At 40.2% G+C, this 23,556-nt stretch overlaps 1 protein-coding gene across 3 annotated transcripts in view; it reads left to right on the top strand.

Moving 5' to 3' along the window:
- Window positions 1-23,556, top strand: part of LOC132384824 (F-box/LRR-repeat protein 20) — a 163,732-nt gene that overhangs the window by 46,383 nt on the left and 93,793 nt on the right. The window lies entirely within an intron of this gene.

Genomic DNA, 23,556 nt, shown 5'->3' with positions numbered 1-23,556 from the left:
GCATGACCTGCCCTTAAATGCTGTGCAGGCCATCCCTAACCAGACTCTGCTTTTCCAAATGCTCACAGTCCTGTCTCTAAGAATCCTCCCCAATAGTTTGCCCACCAGTGATGTAAGACTTGCTGATCTATAATTCCCAAGGTGATCCTTATTACTTAAAAAAAAAAACATTTGCCACCCTCTAATTTTGTAATACTCTTGTGGCTGGTAAGGATGCAGAATACAGGCATTGCCACAGCAATCTTTCACTTGCTTCTTGGAGTAATCTTGGATATATCCCATTGGGCCCTGTGGACTTGCCTATCTCAATATTTTTTTTTCAAAAGTTGCAGCACATCCTATTTCTTCAATATGTTCCAGCACATTAGCCTGTTTTATGCTGACCTTGAATTTGTCAAGTTCCCTCTCTCTGGTGAATGCAGAAATAATATTTTTCAGGACGTCCCCTACCTCTGACTCGAGGCACATAGTTCCTCTTTTATTTCTGATTGTCCCTACCCTCACTTGTCATCCTTCTCTTCATATACACGTAGAACACCTGAGGGTTTTCCTTAATACTATTTGCCAATTCCTCTTCTGTCCCCTTCTAGCTCTAAATCCCTCAAGTTTCTTACTGGCTACTTTATAACTCTTCAGAGTCCTGTCTGATCTTTGCGACTGAAACTTTAAACATGCTTACTACTTCCTCTTGACTAAATATTCCACTTTTCTTGTCAACCATAGTTCCTTCACCCTATCATTCTTTTTCTGTCTCAATGGGACTATCTATCATGAACCCCATGGAAGTGCTTCCTGAACAACTTTGGTATTTCTGTCATGCATTTCCCTCCAAGTTCCTGTTCAATGGCATCATAAGTAGCCTTTCAATTAAGTACTTCCCTATTCTATCTGTTCTTATCCTTGTCCAAGGTTATGCAAAAGATCGGGGAGTTGTGATCACTGTCTACGAAATGCTTACCAATTGAGAGATCTATTCCCAGGTTCATTGTCTAGTCCTAAGGTCTAGTATGGCCTGTACGCTGCCTTCTGCAGTCAACCTATCCACACAGTCAGGAATCGTTGGATACACCCAATTAATTCTGCCCCATCTAAACCTTGGCACCTCTTTAGTACAAATCTTCAGATGAACTGGAAGTTCTTTAGCAAAGATTTAGTGCAAAGTATTGATCTGAGATTTATAAGAAATTATTTTTGTACTACTTTTTGACTCCTGAGCTTTGAGCACTTGGCGTTGTTGTTGCCTGGGTGGTAATGTTGCAAATTCACTTTGTATTTGATGTAACTTGGCTCACTCTTGAGTGTTGGGTTTCACCAGTCTTCCTGTCAATCTTTGGGCCACACTGAGGTTCCATTTCCCTTGCTCTTTTTTAAAAAAAAACAAAAACAAGTTCCTCAAGGCTAGCTGAAAGATAGTGGGAAGTTATTCCAATATTCATCCAACTAGATCACCACTCTATTAATTTATTAACTTTAATTTTTGATAGAGAAGTTGGTTTGAAAAAATGTGGTTGGAGGTGCAATATGAATTGCTGACACTTTTCTCCTTTAATTCTGTTGAAAGAAGCTGAGGATATCAACTTGGTGTTAATGGCGTTTTGAGTCTAAGTCATGGCCCAGAGCTTCAGAATTTAAAGGAACACTATCCAATCTGTTTTTGTAATAGACATCTAAAAAATTCTTTATTCTTTGCATTCCCAAAAATTATTTAGGAAGGAAGCAGAATTTAATTAAGCAAAATGTAATTAAAATACTCTTTAGCAGTTGGTTGAAAAACAGCAAGTATTTGTGTAATCAAGTGGGCAGTTAGGAATGTATATTGTGCTGTTGTGAAAGCTTTGATCGTAAACATACCATTATAAATAAATCAGGCCATAAGTGTTGATGCAACCAGATTCATCTGTTGTGCAGCAAGCTCATGATTTGTCTAAGTTCACAGCTGTGATCTCTTGGATATTGGCAAAGGCAACATCTTCCATTAACATCTTTCATTAGGGTCTTGATGAAGAGACCTGATGAAGGACCTTGGCCCAAAATGTCCACTTTTTATTCTTCTCTACATGCTGCTTGAGCTGCTGAGCTCCTCCAGCATTTTGCATGTACCTCTAGATATCAAGCATCTGTAGAATCTTGTATGTCTCTGTCAGTAATCCGACCATGGTTTTCCAAATGTGTTTAAATCCCAGCCCTAAAAATCCTCTCCAATGGCTTATCTACCAATGATGAGAGGCTCACTGGCCTATAATTTCCTGGATTATCCGCATTTCATTTTTTCCTTTTGAACAGAAGAACATGATTGGCACCTGTCCTGTCCTCTGGAGCCTCACCTGTTGCAATTGAGGCACCAGCAATCTCCTCTCTTGCCTCGTAAATTCTTTATTGAAGCAAGGGAGGCAAAAAAACAGGAAATTATAGGCCAGTTAGTGTGACTTCTGTGGTTGGGAAGATGCTGGAGTCTATTGTTAAGGATGAGTTATCGGGGTACTTGAGGGCACTTGATAAAATAGGCTGAAGTCAGCATGCTTTCCCTCAGGAAATCTTGCCTGATAAATCTGTTGGAATGCTTCGGAAATAACGGATAGGTCAGACAAAGGAGTCAGTGGGTGTTGTTTACTTGGATTTTCATAAGTTCTTTGATAAGGTGCTTTGCTTGAGGCTGCTAAACAAGGTAAGAGCCCATAATATTACAGGAAAGATACTAGCATAGATAGAACTTTGGCTGACTGACAGGAAGCAAAGAGTGGGGATAAAGGGGGCCTTTTCTGGTTGGCTGCCAGTGACTAACGATGTTCCAGAGGGATTGATGTTGGGACTGCTTCTTATGTTATGTCAATGATTTGGATGACAGAATTGATGACTTGATGATACAAAGATAGGTGGAGGGGCAGGTAGTGTTGAGAGAAAACATGATATCTGCAGAAAGATTTGGACAGATTAGGAGAATGGGCAAAGTGGCAGATAGAATATAGTGTGGGGTAGTGAATGGTCATGTACTTTGTAGATGGAATAAAGGTGTCGACTATTTTCTAAATGGGGAGAAAAATTCAAAAATCAGGTGCAAAGGGACTTGGGAGCCCTTGTGCATGATTTCCTGGAGATTAACTGACAGGCTGAGTTGGTGGAAAGGAAGGCAAATACAGTGTTGGCATTCATTTTGAGAGTACTAAATTATAAAAGCAAGGAATATTGCTAGCAATTAAGAAAGGATGTGCTGGCATTGGAGAGGGTCAAGAGGAGTTTCAGGAGAATGATTCCAGGAATGAAAGGGTTAATGTATGAGGAGCAAGGAGAAAGGGTCCAAACATGTGACCCCCTCCCCCAATATGGGCTTGGAAGTTGAGACCCAAAGTCACACCTATCTAAAGGGCAAAGGTTGAAGAGTGAAGATAGAGACCAAAGAAGTCTTGAGCCATGTGTTTGGATTTTGAGGCCTGAACATGTAATCAACATCCTGGGATGAAGTCTAAAGTTGGAAGCATTTGAATTGTGGCTCAGCTCAGATCTAACAAGTCTGCATTATTTTTGATTTTCCTTATGCACAACCAAAATAAAAATTATGAGCCAATAAAACCACTGGCCAATCTGTTGTCGTGAAATATTTTTGTATTTCCTAAATCTGCACCTATTTTAATCTCTTATTTAAATTTCCAAATTAAACAGAACCATCAGAAAACATTAACTTCAGTAGTCACAGGAGTTGACTTGATATTGTATACCAATTTTTACTGATGAATCAATAAATCACAAATCAATTTGCAATCAAATTCAATTTTTTTAACAATAATAACTCTAAGCATTACACAGATTTTGAAAGAACAAGGTCTATGGGTGTGATATTCACCCAGTTACCCAAAAAATTGCACTTAATGAAAAAAAATATTTTATCTGCAGTCATTAATGTGGAACCATTTATGGCAATTAATGTCTTTTTTAAAAACCATGGACAGCACACTACAGAACACAACTCTAACCAATGGGGTCAACTGATGCCTACTTCTAACAAATAGAATCTCTGAACTATTCAGATTTAGTCATGAGAGTGGGCAGATTTAAACCAAGCCAACTACTTGTTTGCTGATCCAAATTGTTTAGAAATTTTAGATTTACTTTAATCAATTTGAGCAATTCCACATTTTTAACTAAATAATTGGATTCCATAATAAGAATCATGCAAAGGTCTAACCTAGCAACGAGCACAAGATAAATGGCCAAAATCACCAAGCTATACATTGTTTGAATTGAAGTTTATTTGGGGGAAAAAATCTGTTCTCATCAGCATCTTCAAAAGCTTAAATCAATTTAAACCCTTGTCCTCAACTCTTTTGTATAGTTCTGAAACAAACTAATTTTAAAAAAAGCTACATAAAAGTAGAGCAGCTTTCAATATAAAGCATCTCAATTTCTACTACAAAGGCACGGGCAAAGCCTTTACTTAAGAGTTTACTGGAGTGGCTGTTGGACAGTTTTAAAAGCCAAAAAGTGAGATGTATAAGCACAAGAGTTCCAGAGTGACGACCTGGACTGAACTGAATATTTTAAGTCGTCAGCACCTATTATTATTTTGAAGGTCATACACTGGACCTCTGATACAACGTATCAATAAGACATACCATTGTAGAGTCATAGTAATACAGCACAAAAATGGGCCCTTTGGCCCAGCTGTTCCAAATTGACCACAGCGTTCTGCTGGTAGTCCCAGATGCCTGGGTTCAGTCCACGTCCCTTTGAGCCCTTTCCCTCCATGTACCCATTGAAATACTACTTAAATGCTGCACATATACCCACCTCAACAACTTCCTTCAGCAGCTCACTCCAGGTCCTCTCTGTGCTCTATATAAAGAAGTTGTTCTCTGGTCTCTGTAAAATCTCTCCCCTCTTGTATTTGTGCCCTCTTGTTTGGACTTTCTTTCTTTGAGGTCACCTCTGATTTTCCTACGCTCCAAGAAATAGAGATCCAGCATGGCCAGCCTCTCCCTATAACTCGGGCCTTCTAGTCCAGGCAGCATCCTTGTAAATCTCTTCAGTACTCTATCCAGCTTGACAATGTCTTTCCTATAACAGGGTGACCAAAGCTGTACATAATATTCCAAGTGTGGTCTTAACATTGACTTAAATAATTGCAACATAATGGCCCTGATGGCATGTTACCAATGAAGGCCAGCATGCCAAACACCAGTCTACTTGCGTGGCCACTTTCAGTGAACTGTGCACTTGTATTCCCAGGCCCCACTGTTCCATGACACTTGTCAATTCTCTGCTATTCATTGTATAAGCCCTTCCCTGGTTTGAATGTCCAAAATGAATCACCTCTCTCTTATCCACTTTGAAACCTATTTGGTATTCCTCAGCCCATCTCCCTAACTGATCAAGATCTCTGTAATTCATGGTAACCTTCACTGTCAAAAAGTCCCTCGAACTTGGCACCGGCAAACTTGCTAGTCAGGCCATGTATGTTCTCATCCGAATTATTTACATAAAAAATGAACAGCAAAGGTTGCAACACTGACCCTTGGGGCACTCCACTTCATAGGCCTCCATGTAGAGAATTGACCTTCAAACTAAATTTATCAAAGTGCATCTATGTCACCAAATGCTACCCTGCGATTAATTTTCTTGCAGGCATTCACAGTAGATCAAAGTAACAGCAGAATCAGTGAAAAACTACAAACTATTGGCAATCAATTTGCAAAAGCCAAACTGTGCAAATACAAAAAAAAACAAATGCATAAAGAAGTGATACTGAGAACATGAGTTGTAGGGTCTTTGAAAATAAGGCTGTAGGTTGTGGAATCAGTCAGCGCTGAGTGAAATTATCCATGCTGGTTCAGGTTCAACCATCACCCTCTGCTTCCTATCGTTGAATCCACCTTGTTAGCTCCCTCTGAAGCTGATGCAGCATAATTTTCCAGATCAGAATGCCATGCGGGACTTTGTCAAAGGCCTTACTAAAATCCATATAGACAACATCCATTCCCTATTTTCATTTATCCTCTTAGTTATAATACCGTAAGATATAGGAGCAGAATTAGGTCATTTCATCATGGCTGATCCATTTTCCCTTTCAGTCCCAATCTCGTGCCTTCCCCGCCACCCCCCGCTGTCCCTTCATGTCCTGACCAATCAAGAATCTATCAGCCTCTGCCTTAAATGTACATAAAGACTTGGCCTCCATAGCTGCCTGTGGCAACAAATTCCATAGATTCACCACTCTCTGGCTAAAGAAATTTCTCCTAATCTCAGCTCTAATAGGACCCCCCTCTATTCTAAGGCTGTGTCCTCTGGTTTTAGACACTCTCACCATAGGAGACCTCCTCTACATTATTCTTTCAGGCCTTTCGCCATTCAGTAGGTTTCAATTGCGTCATTCCTCATTCTTCTATGTTCCAGTGAATACAGACCCAGAACTATCAAATGGTCTTCATATGACAGGTCACTTAATCTTGGAATCATTTTCATGAATGTCCTTTGAACCCTCTCCAGTTTCAGCATATCCATTCTAAGATACGGTGCTCAAAACTGCTCACCATACTCCATGAGACCTCATCAGTGCTCCATAAAGTCTCAACATTGCATCCTTGCTTTTATGTTCTAATCCTCTTAAATTGAATGCTAACATTGCATTTGCCTTCCTCACCACAGACTCAACCTGCACATTGACCTTTTGGGAATCCTGCACAAGGACTCTCAAATCCTTTCTGCACCTCAGACTTTTGTATATTTTCTTCATTTAGAAATTTGTCAACCCTTTCATTTCGACCAAACTGCATGACTGTACACTTCCTGACACTGAATTCCACCTGCCACTTCTTTGCCTATTCTCCTAATCAGTCTAAATCCTTCTGTAGCCTCCCTGTTTTCTCAAAACTACTTGCCCCTCCACCTATCTTCGTATCGTCTGCAAACTTGGCAACAAAGTAATCAATTCTATCATCCAAATCATTGACAAATAATATAAAAAGAATTGGTCCAAACACAAACCCCCTGTGGAACACCACTAATCACTGGCAGCCAACTAGCATCATTTTCCAGCGGTCCAATATCCACTATTGTCTCTCTTTTACAGTTTGTGTATCTGAAGAAACTTTTAGTATCCTCTTTAATATTATTGGCAAGCTTACTTTTTTATTCCATCTTTACCTTAATTACTTTTTTAGTTGCCTTCTGTTGGTATTTAAAAGCTTTCCAATCCCCGAAATTCCCACTAATTTTTGCTCTATTACATGTCTTCTCTTTGGCTTTTATGTTGGCTTTGACTTCTCATTAGCCATAGTTGTGTCATCTTGCCTTTAGAATACTCCTTCCTCTTTGGGATGTATATATCCTGTGCTTTCCGAATTGCTTCCAGAAATTTCAGCCATTGCCACCCTGCCATCATCCCTGCCAGTATTCTTTTCCAATCAATTCTGGCCAACTCCTCTCTCGTGCCTCTGTAATTTCCTTTACTCCACCGTAATACTGATACATCTGACTTTAGCTTCTCCTCAAATTTCAAGGTGAACTTGATTATATTATGACCACTTGATTTGAAGGGTTCTTTTACCTTCAGCTCTCTATCCAATTATGGTTCATGCACAACACCTAGTCTGGAATAACTGATCCCTTAGTGGGCTTAGCCATGAACTGCTCTTAAAAAGCCATTTCATAGGCATTCTAGAAATTACCTCTTGGAATCCTGCACTAACCTGATTTTCCCAGTCTACCTGCATATTGAAATCCCCATCACTATTGTAACATTGCCCTTTTGACATGCATTTTTCTGTCTCCCGTTGTAATTTGTCAACCACATCCTTACTACTTTTTGGGGATCTGTATACAACTCCCATCAGGGTCTTTTTACCCTTGCAGAACCTTAGCTTTATCCACAATTCAACATCTTCCTACCCTATGTCACCTCTTTCTAATGATTTAATTTTTTTTTACCAACAGAACCATGCCTCCCCCTCTGTCTTCCTACCTATCCTTTTGATCAATGTGTATCCTTGGACATGAATGTTCCAGCTATAACCATCTTCCAACCATGATTCAGTGATACCTACAACTGCATACTGTACTTGCCGATCTGTAACGGCTACAAGTTCTTTGAACCTATTCCGTATACTGTGTGCATCCAGAAAACACCTTTAGTCCTGTATTCACCTTTTTCAATTTTTGTTCACCTTTTACGTTGCAACTCCTATTGAATGCAATTTTGCTGTATCAACAGTCTCTCCTTGCTAGGAGTCTCCCCACACATTGCTTCTGTTTCTTAACCAACTATCTCATCTTTAGTACAATTACTCCAGTTCCTATTCCCCTGCCAAATTACTTTAAACCCACCTGAACAACACTAACCAACCTGCCTCTTCAGAAAACCTCAGAAGATTCGTTAGACATGACTTGTCATGTACAAAACCAGGCTGAATATTCCTGATCAGGCCTTGACTATCTAAGTGGTGATTCCTTGGAGTGAATTATTCCTTTCAAATATGCACTGTTATATATTTCCATGCAATTTGTACAGACTTTTATCTTTGAAATGAGCCAATATCACAAAATTCAAAGTCATTGTAGATATATACAGCAGGGAATAGGAGAGTGATTATTTGAATCTGAAGTATTGATTCAAAATGAAGTATTTGTATTTAGAAAACAATTCTTTTAGGAACTAAATTCTGGTTGCTGCAATGGGTTGACTGATGAATAATCAGAGGGAAATCAAGTCTGAATTCTAATGATTATTAAATTTAAAGGCGCAAACGCAAGGTAATCTGCAGATGCTGGAAATTCAAGCAACACACACAAAATGCTGGTGGAATGCAGCAGGCCAGGCAGCATCTATAGGAAGAAGCACTGTCGCCGTTTTGGGCTGAGACCCTTCGTTAGGACTAACTAAAAGAAAAGATAGTAAGAGATTTGAAAGTAGGAGGGGGAGGGGAAATGTGAAATTATAGAAGAAGACGGGGTGGGATGAAGCTAAGAGCTGGAAAGATGATTGGCAAAAGGGATACAGAGCTAGAGAAGGGAAAGGATCATGGGACGGGAGGACTCGGGAGAAAGAAAGGGGGAGGGGAGCACCAGAGGGAGATGGAGAACTGGCAAAGAGTGATGGGCAGAAAGGGGGGGGTAATAAATCAATAAGGGAAGGGGTAAGGAGGGGCATTAACAGAAGTTAGAGAAATCAATATTCATGCCACCAGGTTGGAGGCTACCCAGCCGGTATATAAGGTGTTGTTCCTCCAACCTGAGTGTGGCTTCATCTTGACAGTAGAGGAGGCCATGGATATCGTATCAGAATGGAATGTGGAATTAAAATGTGTGGCCACTGGAAGATCCTGCTTTCTCTGGTGGACAGAGCATAGGTGTTCAGCGAAAGTCTCCCAATCTGCGTTGGGTTTTATTTTTCAAAAAAAAAGAGCTTTGCATCCATCACGAATTTTCCTGTCATCTTTCAGTGAAGTGGTGCAGTCATCAGAGAAACAATTGAGCTCAGACCTGCCATTAGAGAACCTGTAACTTGACACTTGGAGCTCAGCATCCAAGTGCACGTGTGGTCTGCACACACTTCAGCTCAAGACAGATGTTTAGGTGACCTTTCTTTTGCATTACAGTCACTGTTGGAATGAGTTCCCATTAGTTCCAAACATTCCTATGGGACGGTTGCTGCAACTTTACAGTAAAAAAAAATTAAGCGGTGTTGGGTTATTGATGCCAGTTGTTTGCCAGTATTAGAGAGGATGGAGCTTGCACTCAACATCCTTAAAGCAAAAGTTCTCTACCAACATACCCCCACTGCACTACACTGCCTTTCAACACTGAAGGTTCACAATGAAACCCTGAAAAATTTGGGCCACTTGTCATATCATGGGAGCCACTTCCCAGTGAAGGCAGGCATAATTGATTCACCATGACTTTGCATATATTAACACAGCTTCAGTCGATTGAGCAATAGCATGTCTGAAGATCAGGATCCATGACCTGGCATGATAATGCTGTGGATTGAGGACTGGTTGACGGAGAAAACAGCAGAAATAAATGGGCTATTTTCAGGTTGAGTAACTAGTGGATAGATTTTTTTTTGTCAATATTGACAATTTGTATTGGGGGGGGGGTAAGTGCACCAACTCTGTTGATACCATAAAGCTGGGGTGGGGGGGGTGGTGGCATGTGCAATGAGAGTCCCAATAACATTACAGAGATGGTTAACTGGTGAGAACATGGCATAGAGTAAAATGTGAAACATCATGACATCGTCCAGCTTTGTAGAAAAGTCGAGTATTTATTTTAGGTGGCGAGAGGGTGGGACCTGGGTTACCTTGTAAACAGATCAGTCAAAGTTAACATGCATGAAGAGCAAACAATTAGAAAGGCAAAATGTATGGTGGCCTTTACTACAAGAGGAATAGACTCCAAGATAAAATACAATACTGTGTGCCCTAGAATTTTTCCCATAATTTTGTTTCAGATGTTTTTTTGTCTTCTGCATTAGTGTGTCAGTAGAAAAGAGCGAATTTTAGATTTCGAAACATTCACTTTCTAAAAAATTAAATGTTAGAGAATTTTTTGTATTTCATTAAAGAAAGTAACTTTTTAATTAATAGACCACTTTTCAAATAAAAACTTGATTACTTTATTAGTGTATAGTCCAGTGCATGATTTAACAAAGATAAACAGATCAATGACGTAATGAGTTGAATGAGCTGAACTGATTAACTGAAACAGAAATGGGTCTAAAAGGAATGAAACTGGGTGAAGGACAACCAGACTTAAAGGTGAGGGTGTGGCAGATATGACTGTTTAACCATCAAATCATCAATTCTTACACCATGGCAAGAGTGTGCACAGTGGTCATCCTGCTGAAGTAAGGTCTCTCCAAAGCAGACATTTTTGTGGCAGACAGGAGTTTCAAGGTTAAATGAGAGAAAATTTGCAGATGCTGGAAATCCAAGCAACACACAAAATGCTGGAGGAACTCAGCAGGCCAGGTAACGTCTATGGAAAAGAGTACAGTCCACAGTCTTGGCCCAAAACATCAACTGTACTCTTTTCCGTGGATGCTGCCTGGCCTGCTGAGTTCCTTCAGCATTTTGTGTGTGTGTTGTCAGGAGTTTCAAGATGTGCGGTCAGCCATGGAAACTGAGTGCAACAAACGAGAGAAACATCAAACTAATGTCACTTTTAAGTGGGAGGAAGTCCAGCATTGCTATCAGCTCTGAACTCGCAGAAACCACTGGAACCCAAGTAGACCTCTACAGTCAGGAGAAGTCTTCTCAAAACTGGTCCTCATTGAAGAGTTGTTGTTAAAAAGCCATTCCTCCAAAATGGAAACAAAGCCAAGAGACTTACCTATGCACAAAAACACAAGGACTGGGGTACTGAACAATAACAGCAAGTGCTCTGGACTGACAAGTCAAAATTTGAAACTTTTGCCTCAAACAGGAGGCAGTCTGTCTGTAGAAGGGCTGGAAAGTGCTACATGAATGAGTGTCTGCAGCCAACTGCGAAGCACGGCGGAAATTCCCTGCAGGTTTGGGGCTGCATTTCTGCAAATCGAGATGGTGGTCTGGTCAGAGTTAATGGAATCCTCAATGCTATACAAGGTACAAGCAGATTCTCGTCCATCATGCAATACCATCAGGGAAGTGTCTGATCAGTCCCAACTTCATTCTGCAGCACTGCAATGACCCCAAACACGTGGCCAAGTTCATAAAGTGAAAAGACAGTCAAGGAGTTCTGCATCAGATGGTGTGGCCTCCACCGAGCCCTGATATCAACATCATCCAGGCTGTCTGAGATTACCTGGAGAGACGGAAGCAAGTGAGGCAGCCAAAGTCTGCAGAAGAATTGTGGCAAGTTCTCCAAGATGCTCGGAACAACCTACCAGCCTATTTTCTTTTAAAACTGCATGGCACTGTACTTAAGAGAATTGATGCAGTTTTAGAGGCAAGGTGCGGTCACACCAAATATTGATTTGATTTATTTTTTGTTTACTGTTCTTTATAGTAATTTTCTGATATTTAGAAACCTTTCATTTCATTATTTTTGAAAGCATCTGCTCTTTACAGAATTTTCTTATATGTGCTTAAGACTTGCAGATTACTTTAATGCCAGTAAGAGGCCTGGTCAGACTGCACCTAGAATATTGCAGAGAAGTCTGGTCTCCCAACCTAAGAAAGGATATACTCAAGAAGCGCAACAATGGCTCACCACGCTGATATGGAGAATGATGGCTGACCCCGTATTCTACAGGGTTTAGAAGAATGATAAACAATCTCATTGAAGAATCCAAAGTTCCTAAAAGGGTGGATATTTCTCTGTACTAGAGTATTTAAAAGGAGGAGAGTCTTAATCAACAATTTGACACTCAAGTGTTTCATTGTTATTCAGTTAAATGGTCCTTTTTATTTGTATAACTTTTTAACTCTTTCTATGAAACTTTGGCTACTTGGGGCAGCCAATGTGTCCTTGTTAATTGGAATCCACTCTATATAAGAAAAAAACAACCAAATGACCCCTTGGAGCTGTTTTAAACTGCTCAGTTTAAATCTATGCCCTCTCATTTTTTGATATATTTCCATGGGGGGGGGGCAGGGAAGAGGGGAGATTTTGACCATCTCCCATCTTGTCTGATTCTTCTTCTGTCAGGTCACCCCACCCCTCAGTCTCCCTTGGTCCAGGGAAACCAAGCCCAGCTTATCCAATCTGTCTCTATAGTTATAAAACTCCAACTCAAGCAACATCCTGGTTAATCCCTTATGCAGTCACTTTAGGGAAACTATGGACATGGACCCCCAGCACCCTCTGTTCAACAACTTTCCTTAGTGCCATACCATTTACTGTACATGCTCTACCCCTGTTTCACTTGCCAGAATTGATCACCACTTGACGGGGTTAAATTTCATCTGCTTTATATCCTGCTATTCTCAAGCACCACCAATTTTTGTGCCATTTGCAAACTTAATCATACCTCGCAATTCACAATTGAATCATTAATATATACCAGAAGCAGCAAAGCTCCCAGTCCCTCTGGCACATCACTAATCATTTTAGAAGTAGCTTCCTTGTACAGACTACAGAGTTTCAAGAAGGTGTCCAATTTACTGCACTGGAATTTTATCCTGAAGAAAAGATTGAGAGGTAATTTATAAGTTTCTAAGATGCTGAGTGAAATGAATTTTGGGGCTGAGCAGAGTTCCAGGGATCAAATATGAATAATTTTACATGAAACAGACTTTCTTGTAAAGTTGTTGGTATATAAGGTGCTTTTAAGTATTTTGAAGGTGTGGTTCTTTACGAGTTGTCCCAAATAAAGAGCTGCCCCTATTAGCCGATAGCCCCAAAAACCAGAATCTACTGTTTATGGATAGTGTTAATTTCTGAAATGTGCTGCCAGTAGTGTTGGCCGGAACAGATACAATTCCCATGTTTAGGAGGCATTTAGATAAACAGGCATAGCAGGATGCAAGTCCTAATGTGGGCAAACAGATTGGCCATGAGATAGGCCAAAGGGCTCATTTCTGTGCAGTAAGACTTTTTGGTAACGCAGCCTCTTCAATGTTTTCCGGTCCTAAGGCTAGGTGGGAGCAGAGGTTGGGTTAGGCGGTTGATGGATCATTTACTGTACAAATGCAGATTAAAAGTGAGGATGCTTGAAGTTTTTTTTAAATTGTTTTATGTAAACAAATCATCAATATATGCAGTTTCCTTTGGGGAATTGAATATTTGTACAATGTAATGCACTCTCCTCTGACTCTACCAGAAAGGAAAACCCATGTTCTTTTTAAAAGATGACTACACTCACATTCTAAAAGGCTTCTTGCAAAATGTTAAATCCCAACAGGAAGAAGAACTTTTTTGTATTAAATATGGTATGTTTCAAATTATTTGATTTAATTACACCCTAGTGCATGTGCTTTTACTTAAGTATTGAGTTTGCATGCAGAAATCTAGAAGTGAAAATTGGGAATAAAATGGTTGTGAACTTCAGAGGTCCGAAAAAATGTAGATGGAACTTAAAATAAGACATTATTTGCAATACCTCCTAGGATGTTACTGAATGGAAAAGCAAATCTTCCTGAACAAATAAAAAATCAATTTAAAACTACTTTGGAACCTTTTTGGGAATAGTTTTTGTAGCTTGCATGAGCCTGTCTCCCTCCTTGGGTAGATATTTCAAGATATTATTAGGAGAATTCAGGAGCTTTCTCCCAGAATTTGTCTCCCAATTCTGAACAACCATTTGTGGGAGCTTCCTGAAATGAATTGCTTGCTACATTTCCTAAATCACCAAAGTGACTATTTCATTAGATGCAAAGCATTTGGGATATTTAGTTTATGTCATTTTGAATTTTGAGACCTAAGCTGTTTTCTTAGCGGTGAATTAACATAGCATAGTGCAGGCAGCTGGGGAATTCTGAATCCCACAGTGCTGTCCTGGAGACAACGCCATTTATTTACATTTGGCAGTGTTGTTGACTGAGAGGTGCTTTGTATGTTTCATGTGTTCAAAAGCACTGATGACTAGTGTAGAGCAAGAACAATGGTATAGCAGACCACCCTTTCTCCAGTGTGACCAGGAGAACGTTATGGAGAGAATAAGAATAGAATTATACTCTTTATTTTTTGTTTTGTCAATAACTATAAATTATTTATTTTAAAAGCTTTATCTGCATATCTGGATGGACTACTTTTAATGTTTTGTTTGTAGTTACATTGGCTTGTTAAAGTTTACATTAAACTTAATTGTTGCTGCAAATATAAACCCGCAGCTTTCTGGATTGGACCAGCTTTTAATTTGCTCATTTGTATGCAGAATTCTTTGACAGAAAAGGACTTGATTTATTTACCATTTATTCAAGATGTGCAATCAGCTTGCTAAGTATTGCCAACATTTTCACTCATGTTTTAACGAGTAAAAATTAACATTTTAAGTCTTAAGAACATACAAAAAAAGATTGTCCTCTTGACAGTGTTTGGGTGACAAACTTAAAATTCTGCTTTTAGTCTTTTAATGTTCTTAAGACATTGCATAAACCTGTGTCATATCCTTTCCTCAAAATATATAGTAGATAATGAAGTACAGCTGTTGTTTAACTAAATCTGGTGCATGTTTTGGGCAAATTAACAAATGTAAATTGAATAATCAGGTTGCCCACTTTTTGTGGTGGTTCCATGTTGAGGGATTTACTTAAAACGTGTCAAATACTGTTTAGCTTGTACAGAAACTAGATAGAGTAAGAGGTATGATTTAGTAAGTTTGCTGATGACACAAGATTATTGGTGGTACTGATAGTGAGGAGGGTAGTCTTCATTTGGTAAGGGCAGGGAACTGGCAGATGGAATTTAATCCTGAAAAATTAGGTTATATGGTTTGGCGGACTTGGAAGGCTGGGATATGCACAATTAATGGCAGGATCCTAGGAAGTATTGAGCCACTGAAAGACCTAGATGTACATGTTCACAGATTCCTTCAGATTGCAGTATGGGGTTGAAAAGGTGGCCAGAAGGTGGTGAATTTGTGGATTTCATTACCATAGACAGCTCTGGAGGCCAAGGCATTGGGTATATTTAAAACAGGGGTTGATAGTTCTTGGGGTGTCAAAGTTATGGGGGGATGCAAGAGAATGGGGTTGAGAGGGATTAAAAAATCAGTCATGATGGAATGGTGGAGCAGACTCGATGAGCCCATTGGCCTAATTCTGCTCCAGTGTCTTATGAGTAGCTGCCTTTATTTGGAGCTGAAAATTCCTTGTAAGTAATGAGTGAAGGTTACAAAATTCTGAGGGAAACAGCTGGTAAGAAATGCCCTTTTTCAATGTGGTATTTGTGACTAGAGGGCATAACTCAAAGGTAAGGAGTAGGAGGATTTTATTTTGCCCAGATTGTAGAATACATTCCCTGGGGGGTGGATGATAGAGATACTTGCAATGTTTAAATAGGTGTTTAGATTATTACTTCAAGTGCCAAGGCATAGATGGCTATGAGTAAAGTGCTGAAAAAAAGTCTGTTGAATTAGATGTTTCAAGAGTCGCAATTGCAATGAAGGTGATTTACAAATATGAAAGTGAAACCACTGGACAATTTTAAAACCACTATTACCAAAGATAGTTGCATGGCAAGATCTTGAAATGGTAGTTTGAATAAAATGAACGAAAACTTCCACCAAACCAAAATAGATTGCACAGCCTAACCATGCAGATGAGCAGGAATTAAGTCCAAAGTCAGCTCTGAGTTGGATGGTTTAGCTTGGGTAGTTTCAGAAGTGAAGCATTTTCTCGCCAGGAGTGAAAGAGAGGGAGGGGTTGTTTTGTGTGTGTATGTGGGGGTGGGGTAGATGAAGACAAAAGAGGCTACAGATGCTAGAATCTGGAACAAATACTGCAGGTACTCAGCAAGTCAAGCAGCATCTGTGGAGGCAAAAGGTGCAAGTTGATGTTTCAAAGACGATTCACCTGAACGTTGCCAGGATGGAGCATTTCAGCTCAACACATATTGGATAGCTGGCCTTGTTTTCTTTGGAACAGAGAATGCTTGAGTTGGGTTGAGATGCTGAAACACTGAGCATTGTCTAAAGCAGGGGCTCCTAGACTTTTTATGCCATGGACCAATACCATTTAAGCAAGTTGTCCATGCAGCCCAGGTTGGGAACCTCTGGCCTGAAGGAACAATACCTCATATCCTGCTTGGGTAATCTTTAACTTATAGAATTTATTGAATTAACTTATTGAATTTTTTGAAGAAGTTACGAGGAATGTTGACGAGGGTAAGGCAGTGGATGTAGTCTATATGGACTTCAGCAAAGCCTTTGATAAAGTTCCACATGGAAGGTTAGTTAAGAAGGTTCAGTCGTTAGGTATTAATGCTGGAGTAATAAAATGGATTCAACAGTGGCTAGATGGGAGATGCCAGAGAGTAGTGGTGGATAATTGTTTATCGGGATGGAGGCCGGTGACTAGCGGGGTGCCTCAGGGATCTGTTTTGGGCCCAATGTTGTTTGTAATATACATAAATGATCTGGACGATGGGGTGGTAAATTGGATTAGTAAGTATGCCGATGATACTAAGGTAGGAGGTGTTATGGATAATGAGGTGGGTTTTCAAAGCTTGCAGGGAGATTTATGCCGGTTAGAAGAATGGGCTGAACGTTGGCAGATGGAGTTTAATGCTGAGAAGTGTGAGGTTCTACATTTTGGCAGGAATAATCCAAATAGAACATACAGGGTAAATGGTAGGGCATTGAGGAATGCAGAGGAACAGAGAGATCTAGGAATAACAGCGCATAGTTCCCTGAAGGTGGAGTCTCATGTAGATAGGGTGGTGAAGAAGGCTTTTGGAACGCTGGCCTTTATAAATCAAAGCATTGAGTACAGAAGTTAGGATGTAATGTTAAAATTGTACAAGGCATTGGTAAGGCCAAGTTTGGAATATTGTGTGCAGTTCTGGTCACCGAATTATAGGAAAGATATCAATAAATTAGAGAGAGTGCAGAGACGATTTACTAGGATGTTACCTGGGTTTCAGCACTTAAGTTACAGAGAAAGGTTGAACAAGTTAGGTCTCTATTCATTGGAGCGTAGAAGGCTGAGGGGGGATTTGATCGAGGTATTTAAAATTTTGAGAGGGATAGATAGAGTTGACGTGAATAGGCTGTTTCCATTGAGAGTAGGGGAGATTCAAACGAGAGGACATGATTTGAGAGTTAGGGGGCAGAAGTTTAAGGGAAACACGAGGGGGTATTTCTTTACTCAGAGAGTGATAGCTGTGTGGAATGAGCTTCCTGTAGAAGTAGTAGAGGCCAGTTCAGTTGTGTCATTTAAGGTAAAATTGGATAGGTATATGGACAGGAAAGGAGTGGAGGGTTATGGGCTGAGTGCGGGTAGGTGGGACTAGGTGAGATTAAGAGTTCGGCACGGACTAGGAGGGCCGAGATGGCCTGTTTCCGTGCTGTGATTTTTATATGGTTATAGGCTACCTGTGTCTTGTGCTTGCTCACTCTCCTGATCTACTCATTCTTCTTATACCTCCATCCCCTTCGACCTGTTCCTTCCTTCTTCAGGCACTTGATCTGCCCATCACCTTCTCACTACATCCCTATCACTATTGTTCCCATCTGCCCATCTCACCACCCTTATTTGTTTCCATGCTCCACCCTCCTTTGCTGTCAAAAACCCATCATCAGCAATCATTTATTATCGCCATCTATTCCAGCTTCTACTATTCCCTCCTCCATCTGCCTGTCACTCCTCCTCACCTGGATTCACCTATCCTTTGCCAGCTCTTGCTCCATTCATACCCCTTACCTCTTTATGCTGGCTATCTACCTTCTACTTTTTCAGTCCAAATGAAGGATCTCAACACAAAATATTGACTAGCCACTTCACTGATGCTGCCTGACCTGCACTTTTCCCCTAGCAGTTTGTTTTTGCTTAGATTCCAGAAACTGCAGTCTTTTCTGGCTCTTTTCTGGTTGGTTCAAGGAGTGGATTCATTCTTACTAATCACTGTTCAGTGAGTTTTTAATTAAGTTTTTCACTATTATCTGTATAGAAGCACTACCTAGGCCTCTTTGGAGGTTATTTAAGAGTCAGTCATATTGCTGTGGGTCTGGGGTTGCACATTGACCTGACTGTGAAGTTGGCAGATTTTCTTTCCTAACATACATTAATTTTAATGATAATCCACTAGTTTTATAATTAATAAGAATAAGTTTCTGAATTGCAAATTAATTGAATTTGTATTTAACAGCTGCAATAGATGGATTTGAAATATGGTCTCTGGTTTACTGTGGACTGGCAGCTTCATAGCTATACCTCTGTTTCTGCGTATTATACATATGAGACAGTAAGATTAGTGGCACATTGTCTATATTGGAATTACTTTCATTGTACAAAATCAAAGATCGCTACATAGAAGGAGGCCAATTGGCCCATGCTTGCTCTGTGTGAGAGCACAAAGGACACTGTAGATGCTGTGGTCAAATCAACATGTAGAAACAAGCTGGATGAACTCAGCAGGTCGGGCAGCATCCGTTGAAATGAGCAGTCAACGTTTCGGGCCGAGACCCTTCGTCAGGACTGAAGAAGAAGGGGGCAGGGGCCCCATAAAGAAGGTGGGGGGGGAGGGGGAAGGTGCAGGTGAAAAACCAATCAGAGGAAAGATCAAGAGGTGGGGGAGGAGAAGCAGGGAGGGAATAGGCCGGAGAGGTGAAGAAGGAATATAGTAAGGGGAAAGCACTTTGGGTAGTAGAAGGCAGAGTCATGAGATAGGTGATAGGCAGCTAGAAGAGGAGGCAGAGTGAAAGTGGGATGGGGAAAGGGAGAGGGAGGGAATTACCGGAAGTTGGAGAATTCGATGTTCATACCCCTTGGTATAACATTCAATCCCCTTGGTATGGACATCAAATTCTCCAACTTCCGGTAATTCCCTCCCTCTCCCTTCCACATCCCACTTTCACTCTGCCTCCTCTTTTAGCTGCCTATCACCTATCTCATGACTCTGCCTTCTACTACCCAAAGTGCTTTCCCCTTACTATATTCCTTCTTCACCTCTCCGGCCTATTCCCTCCCTGCTTCTCCTCCCCCACCTCTTGATCTTTCCTCTGATTGGTTTTTCACCTGCACCTTCCCCCTCCCCCCACCCTTATAGGGCCCCTGCTCCCTTCTCCTTCAGTCCTGACGAAGGGTCTCAGCCCGAAACGTTGACTGCTCATTTCAACGGATGCTGCCCGACCTGCTGAGTTCATCCGGCTTGTTTGTATGTGTCTATGTGAGAGTAGTCATGTTGCCCTTCCCCATTGTACCACTGAGCAATTACAGTCGGCCCTCCTTATCTGCGGATTCAACCAACCGCGGATTGGGAAAACCCGGAAGTTCTCTCTCCAGCACTAGTTGCTTAAGCATGTACAGACTTTTTTCTTGTCATTATTCCCTAAACAATACAGTATAACAACTATTTACATAGCATTTACATTGTATTAGGTATTATAAGTAATCTAGAAATGACTTAAAAATACAGGCAGTCCCTGGGTTATGAATGAGTTCCATTCTTGAGTCCGTCTTTAAGTCGGATTTGAAGTCGGAACAGGTACATCCGGTATTATTTAGCGTCAGTTAGTCAAACGTTTTTCTCAATATATAGTACATATTTTACCTTTCTATGCATATAAAACACTTAAGAAACATACGTATTTCAATAATTTAACCACTGCGTTGCTTAGTAATAATTGTAGAGTTCATTGGGGCAGGGTCTTTCACATTCTCCATTAAAATTGTTCCGATCGTTGACCGACTGTAGCCTAACACTTTTCCAATGACCGATGGCGCTTCACCTCTTGCCGATTGCTTTGTTACTTCCACCTTATTTTCAATCGCGATCATGATTATTTTTGTGAACAGAAACACTGTGGATTCAGAGCTGTGCCGCTAGGTCCTAATGTCCACCGCATGGAGACATGTTAAATAAAGTCCAGGGTTCCGCTGGGTCCTGAAGACCACCGCACTGATACATGTTAAATCAGGGACTTGAGCATCCGCGAATTTTGGTATCCGCAGGGAGTCCCAGAACCAATCCCCTGCAGATAAGGAGGGCAGACTATACTTATAAAGAAAGATCTACGATTAATTTTTGAATGCCATGATTGAATCCATTGTACATTACAGATCCTAACTGCTACTGTTGCCAGTTACTTTCATTTTACATCCTCTGTTTCTTGACCCTTCAACCAATTGGAACACTGTCTCAATCTATTTTGTCTCCTTAGTATTGAAAGCCTCCTATCCTATTTTCTGCATGACCTCTTCTGTTTTATGAAGAACCCTGCCATCTGGATCTTTGTCAGAGATATTTTTGTCACCGAGACTTTAAAATGTTGTCAAATTTGGCTCCTTTAGGAGAAGAGGACAAACTGTAAGTAAATATGTGGAATTCAGCAAATGAAGTTTGGAGAACCAGACCATGTATCTTAGAAATCGAGGTTGTGAGCCTGAATAGTGAAACATCAGGTAGATCCTAGTTACCTGAAGCCTGAGATTGATGTGTTAAATTGCTAGAGTTAATTTTTTTTGCACAGCCTTCGGTGAAGGCAGATTGAGTCTATGTGGTTAATAATTGTGCTGAATCTACCTGTGGGCTTGCAGTTGTGAGCTGCTTAATGTATTACTCAAAGCTTTCTGTTTCTGCTAAAGATCAATTGGAGAGTAGACCTGCTGAGTGTTGCAGTTTCTTTAGTAATTTTTATGATCCATTTATTTTCATTATTAATAAGTAATTAATTTTACACTTGGCATTATTATTAATTTGTGAATGAAGCATTTTCAAGGCAAAAGTGATTAGATTGCTGAGAATGTTGTCTCTGGTACTGGATCATTTTCATTGATGATACATGCAAGGCTTTTCTCTTCCATATTGGATAATTGTTCCCATGGTGATGGCAACAGAACTTATAATGACTGTACTGGTTGAATTCCTCTGTGGACACTACTTGAAGTCATCGAGGAAAAGGAATTATTTGTGTTTTAACCATATACCACCTACTAAACTTTTTTTTAGTTGCTTGCACCATTCCTCATCTCTACATAGGGACCTCAAAGTCGAGCAATGCTGCCAGACATATCTACTTCCTTCTCGTTTCTTTTTCTTTTGTATAGAAAATTGTGTTTTTATTATTTGTTGACAGCATGTGGATGTCATTTTAAAATCAGAAGGTATTTTTTAATTATTCGCTGAAATGTGGTTTGTTGAGCCATTTCTGATGGTATTTAAAATTGGAAGTCAGAAGACCAGATCAGATAAGGATGCAAATTTTTTTTTTTACTAATTAGTGAATTCGATAGATTTTTATAATGTAATAACTTCATGGTCATTGTACTCTGGATTTATTTAATTTGTGGATTTTAAATTTCCCAGTTGCCTTCTGGTTAAGATGGCACTACCGAACATGTGCAACAGCTCTCTGGTAGTCAAAAAAACTAAGAAATCTGACTAAAAGCATCACTAAAAATACCTTTCCTGAGGAAAATTGGGTTAAATTATCGCCACAGTGAAGAGGTGAGCAATGGCGAGTCAAGATGGTGTGTTGCAGAATCGTTGCAGATGGAGTTCCAATGCTCATACAGCTGACTTGGGAGCAAGGTTGGATTGGTCTGGGTGGCAAAAGGAGAAGTGAGGACTCGGGCAGAGAAGTTCCGATGCTTGGTCAACTGGCTTAGGTGTGAGATTGGATTGCTCTGTGCGCTGAGCTGATTTGAAGAGCTTGAGAGCAACTTTTGGCTGAGTGACGGAATCTGGGCCCAGAGCAAGTCACTGGGTGGCATGGTCTAGGCCCGGAGCCTTTTGCAGCAACGGTGCCTAGACCCTGGTGCAAGGTACAATTCACTGTTTAGATAATTTAAATGCTGGTCCAGATCGGAGCTGAGAGCTGATTTCACTTGCTCTCCGTGATCTTCACACCTCTTTCCAGGGCACGGAGCCTTTCGGTATTCTGTTGTTGGATCAATCTAAACATCGGCTCAGATAGACTGAAAAGATAATAGTGTCAATCGGGATGCGAGGCAGTTTCACTAGTTCACAGCAATGGTCATCTCTATGGCACTGAGGCTTTGAAGACTGCCCCAGCTGCTGTGCTTTGTGCCTGCAAATATGATGAACAGATAATCGAGGCTTTGAGCCTATTGTGGGCAGCTCCGGAATTTGGATCTGAGGACTCAATTTTGGTTTGGAATGCTGTTGTTTGCTTCAATTGTTTCTTTTTTTCTTCTTCTTGTGCATTGGGTATTGTTTTTTATTTTTATATTTTTCTTTATTTGGGTTCTTTTGGTTTCTGGCTTTGTGGGTACCTGTGAGCAAGCAAATCTCAAGGTTGTATAATTTATACATTCTTGTACTTGATAATAAATGTACTTGACTTGACTTGAATTTGAATTCATGTTTGTATCTGCATCAACCAATTTAGCCCTCTTTATACCAGTCTGAATAATTGTATCTTGCTCCTAGATTTCCATGATAAACTGAACGAATAAAACCATGATCAAAAAAATGTGTTCTGGTGTATGACTTATCCTTAATTTGGTAGTTTAGTGAAAACTGTCCTTTCCAAATCCTCACCAAACCAGAAGCCAAGATTAATTGTGCCATTGGACTGAAGTTTGTAAGTTGGTTTTCAAGCCCTCGGTGTGATATGAGCTGTAAAATTTGATAACCCTGTTGTAGATTAATAATTAGATTTTTTAATAGGAGGATGAAACTTAATGATTTGCATTTACACCTTAAATTGTTTTTGCGATTTAAGTGAAAAACATCAATTAGTGGTCATCATCTTCAACATAAGAACCGGAAATAGTGCTGGAAATACTTAGTAGATCGTGGAGCAGTAAATGGATAATGTTTTTCTGATCTTTTCAATATATTATTTTAAATTTCTGATTTCCAGCATCTTCTGTTTTATTTGTCTTTAAACTAGAGTTTTTAGCAAGGATGCGGGGCTGATCCTGGTTAGAATAGACAGCAGCTGGAAGAGATGTACTTTGTCAAAGACTTGCTTTGTAGATACAAAAACCTGCATGGTGCTGTGTGCAGATACAGTTGTGT

The sequence above is a fragment of the Hypanus sabinus genome, chromosome X1 (genome assembly GCF_030144855.1).
Source record: "Hypanus sabinus isolate sHypSab1 chromosome X1, sHypSab1.hap1, whole genome shotgun sequence".
NCBI classification, from domain to species: domain Eukaryota; kingdom Metazoa; phylum Chordata; class Chondrichthyes; order Myliobatiformes; family Dasyatidae; genus Hypanus; species Hypanus sabinus.
The sequence above is the reverse complement of the archived record's forward strand: the minus strand, read 5'-3'. Positions and strand labels throughout refer to the sequence as shown.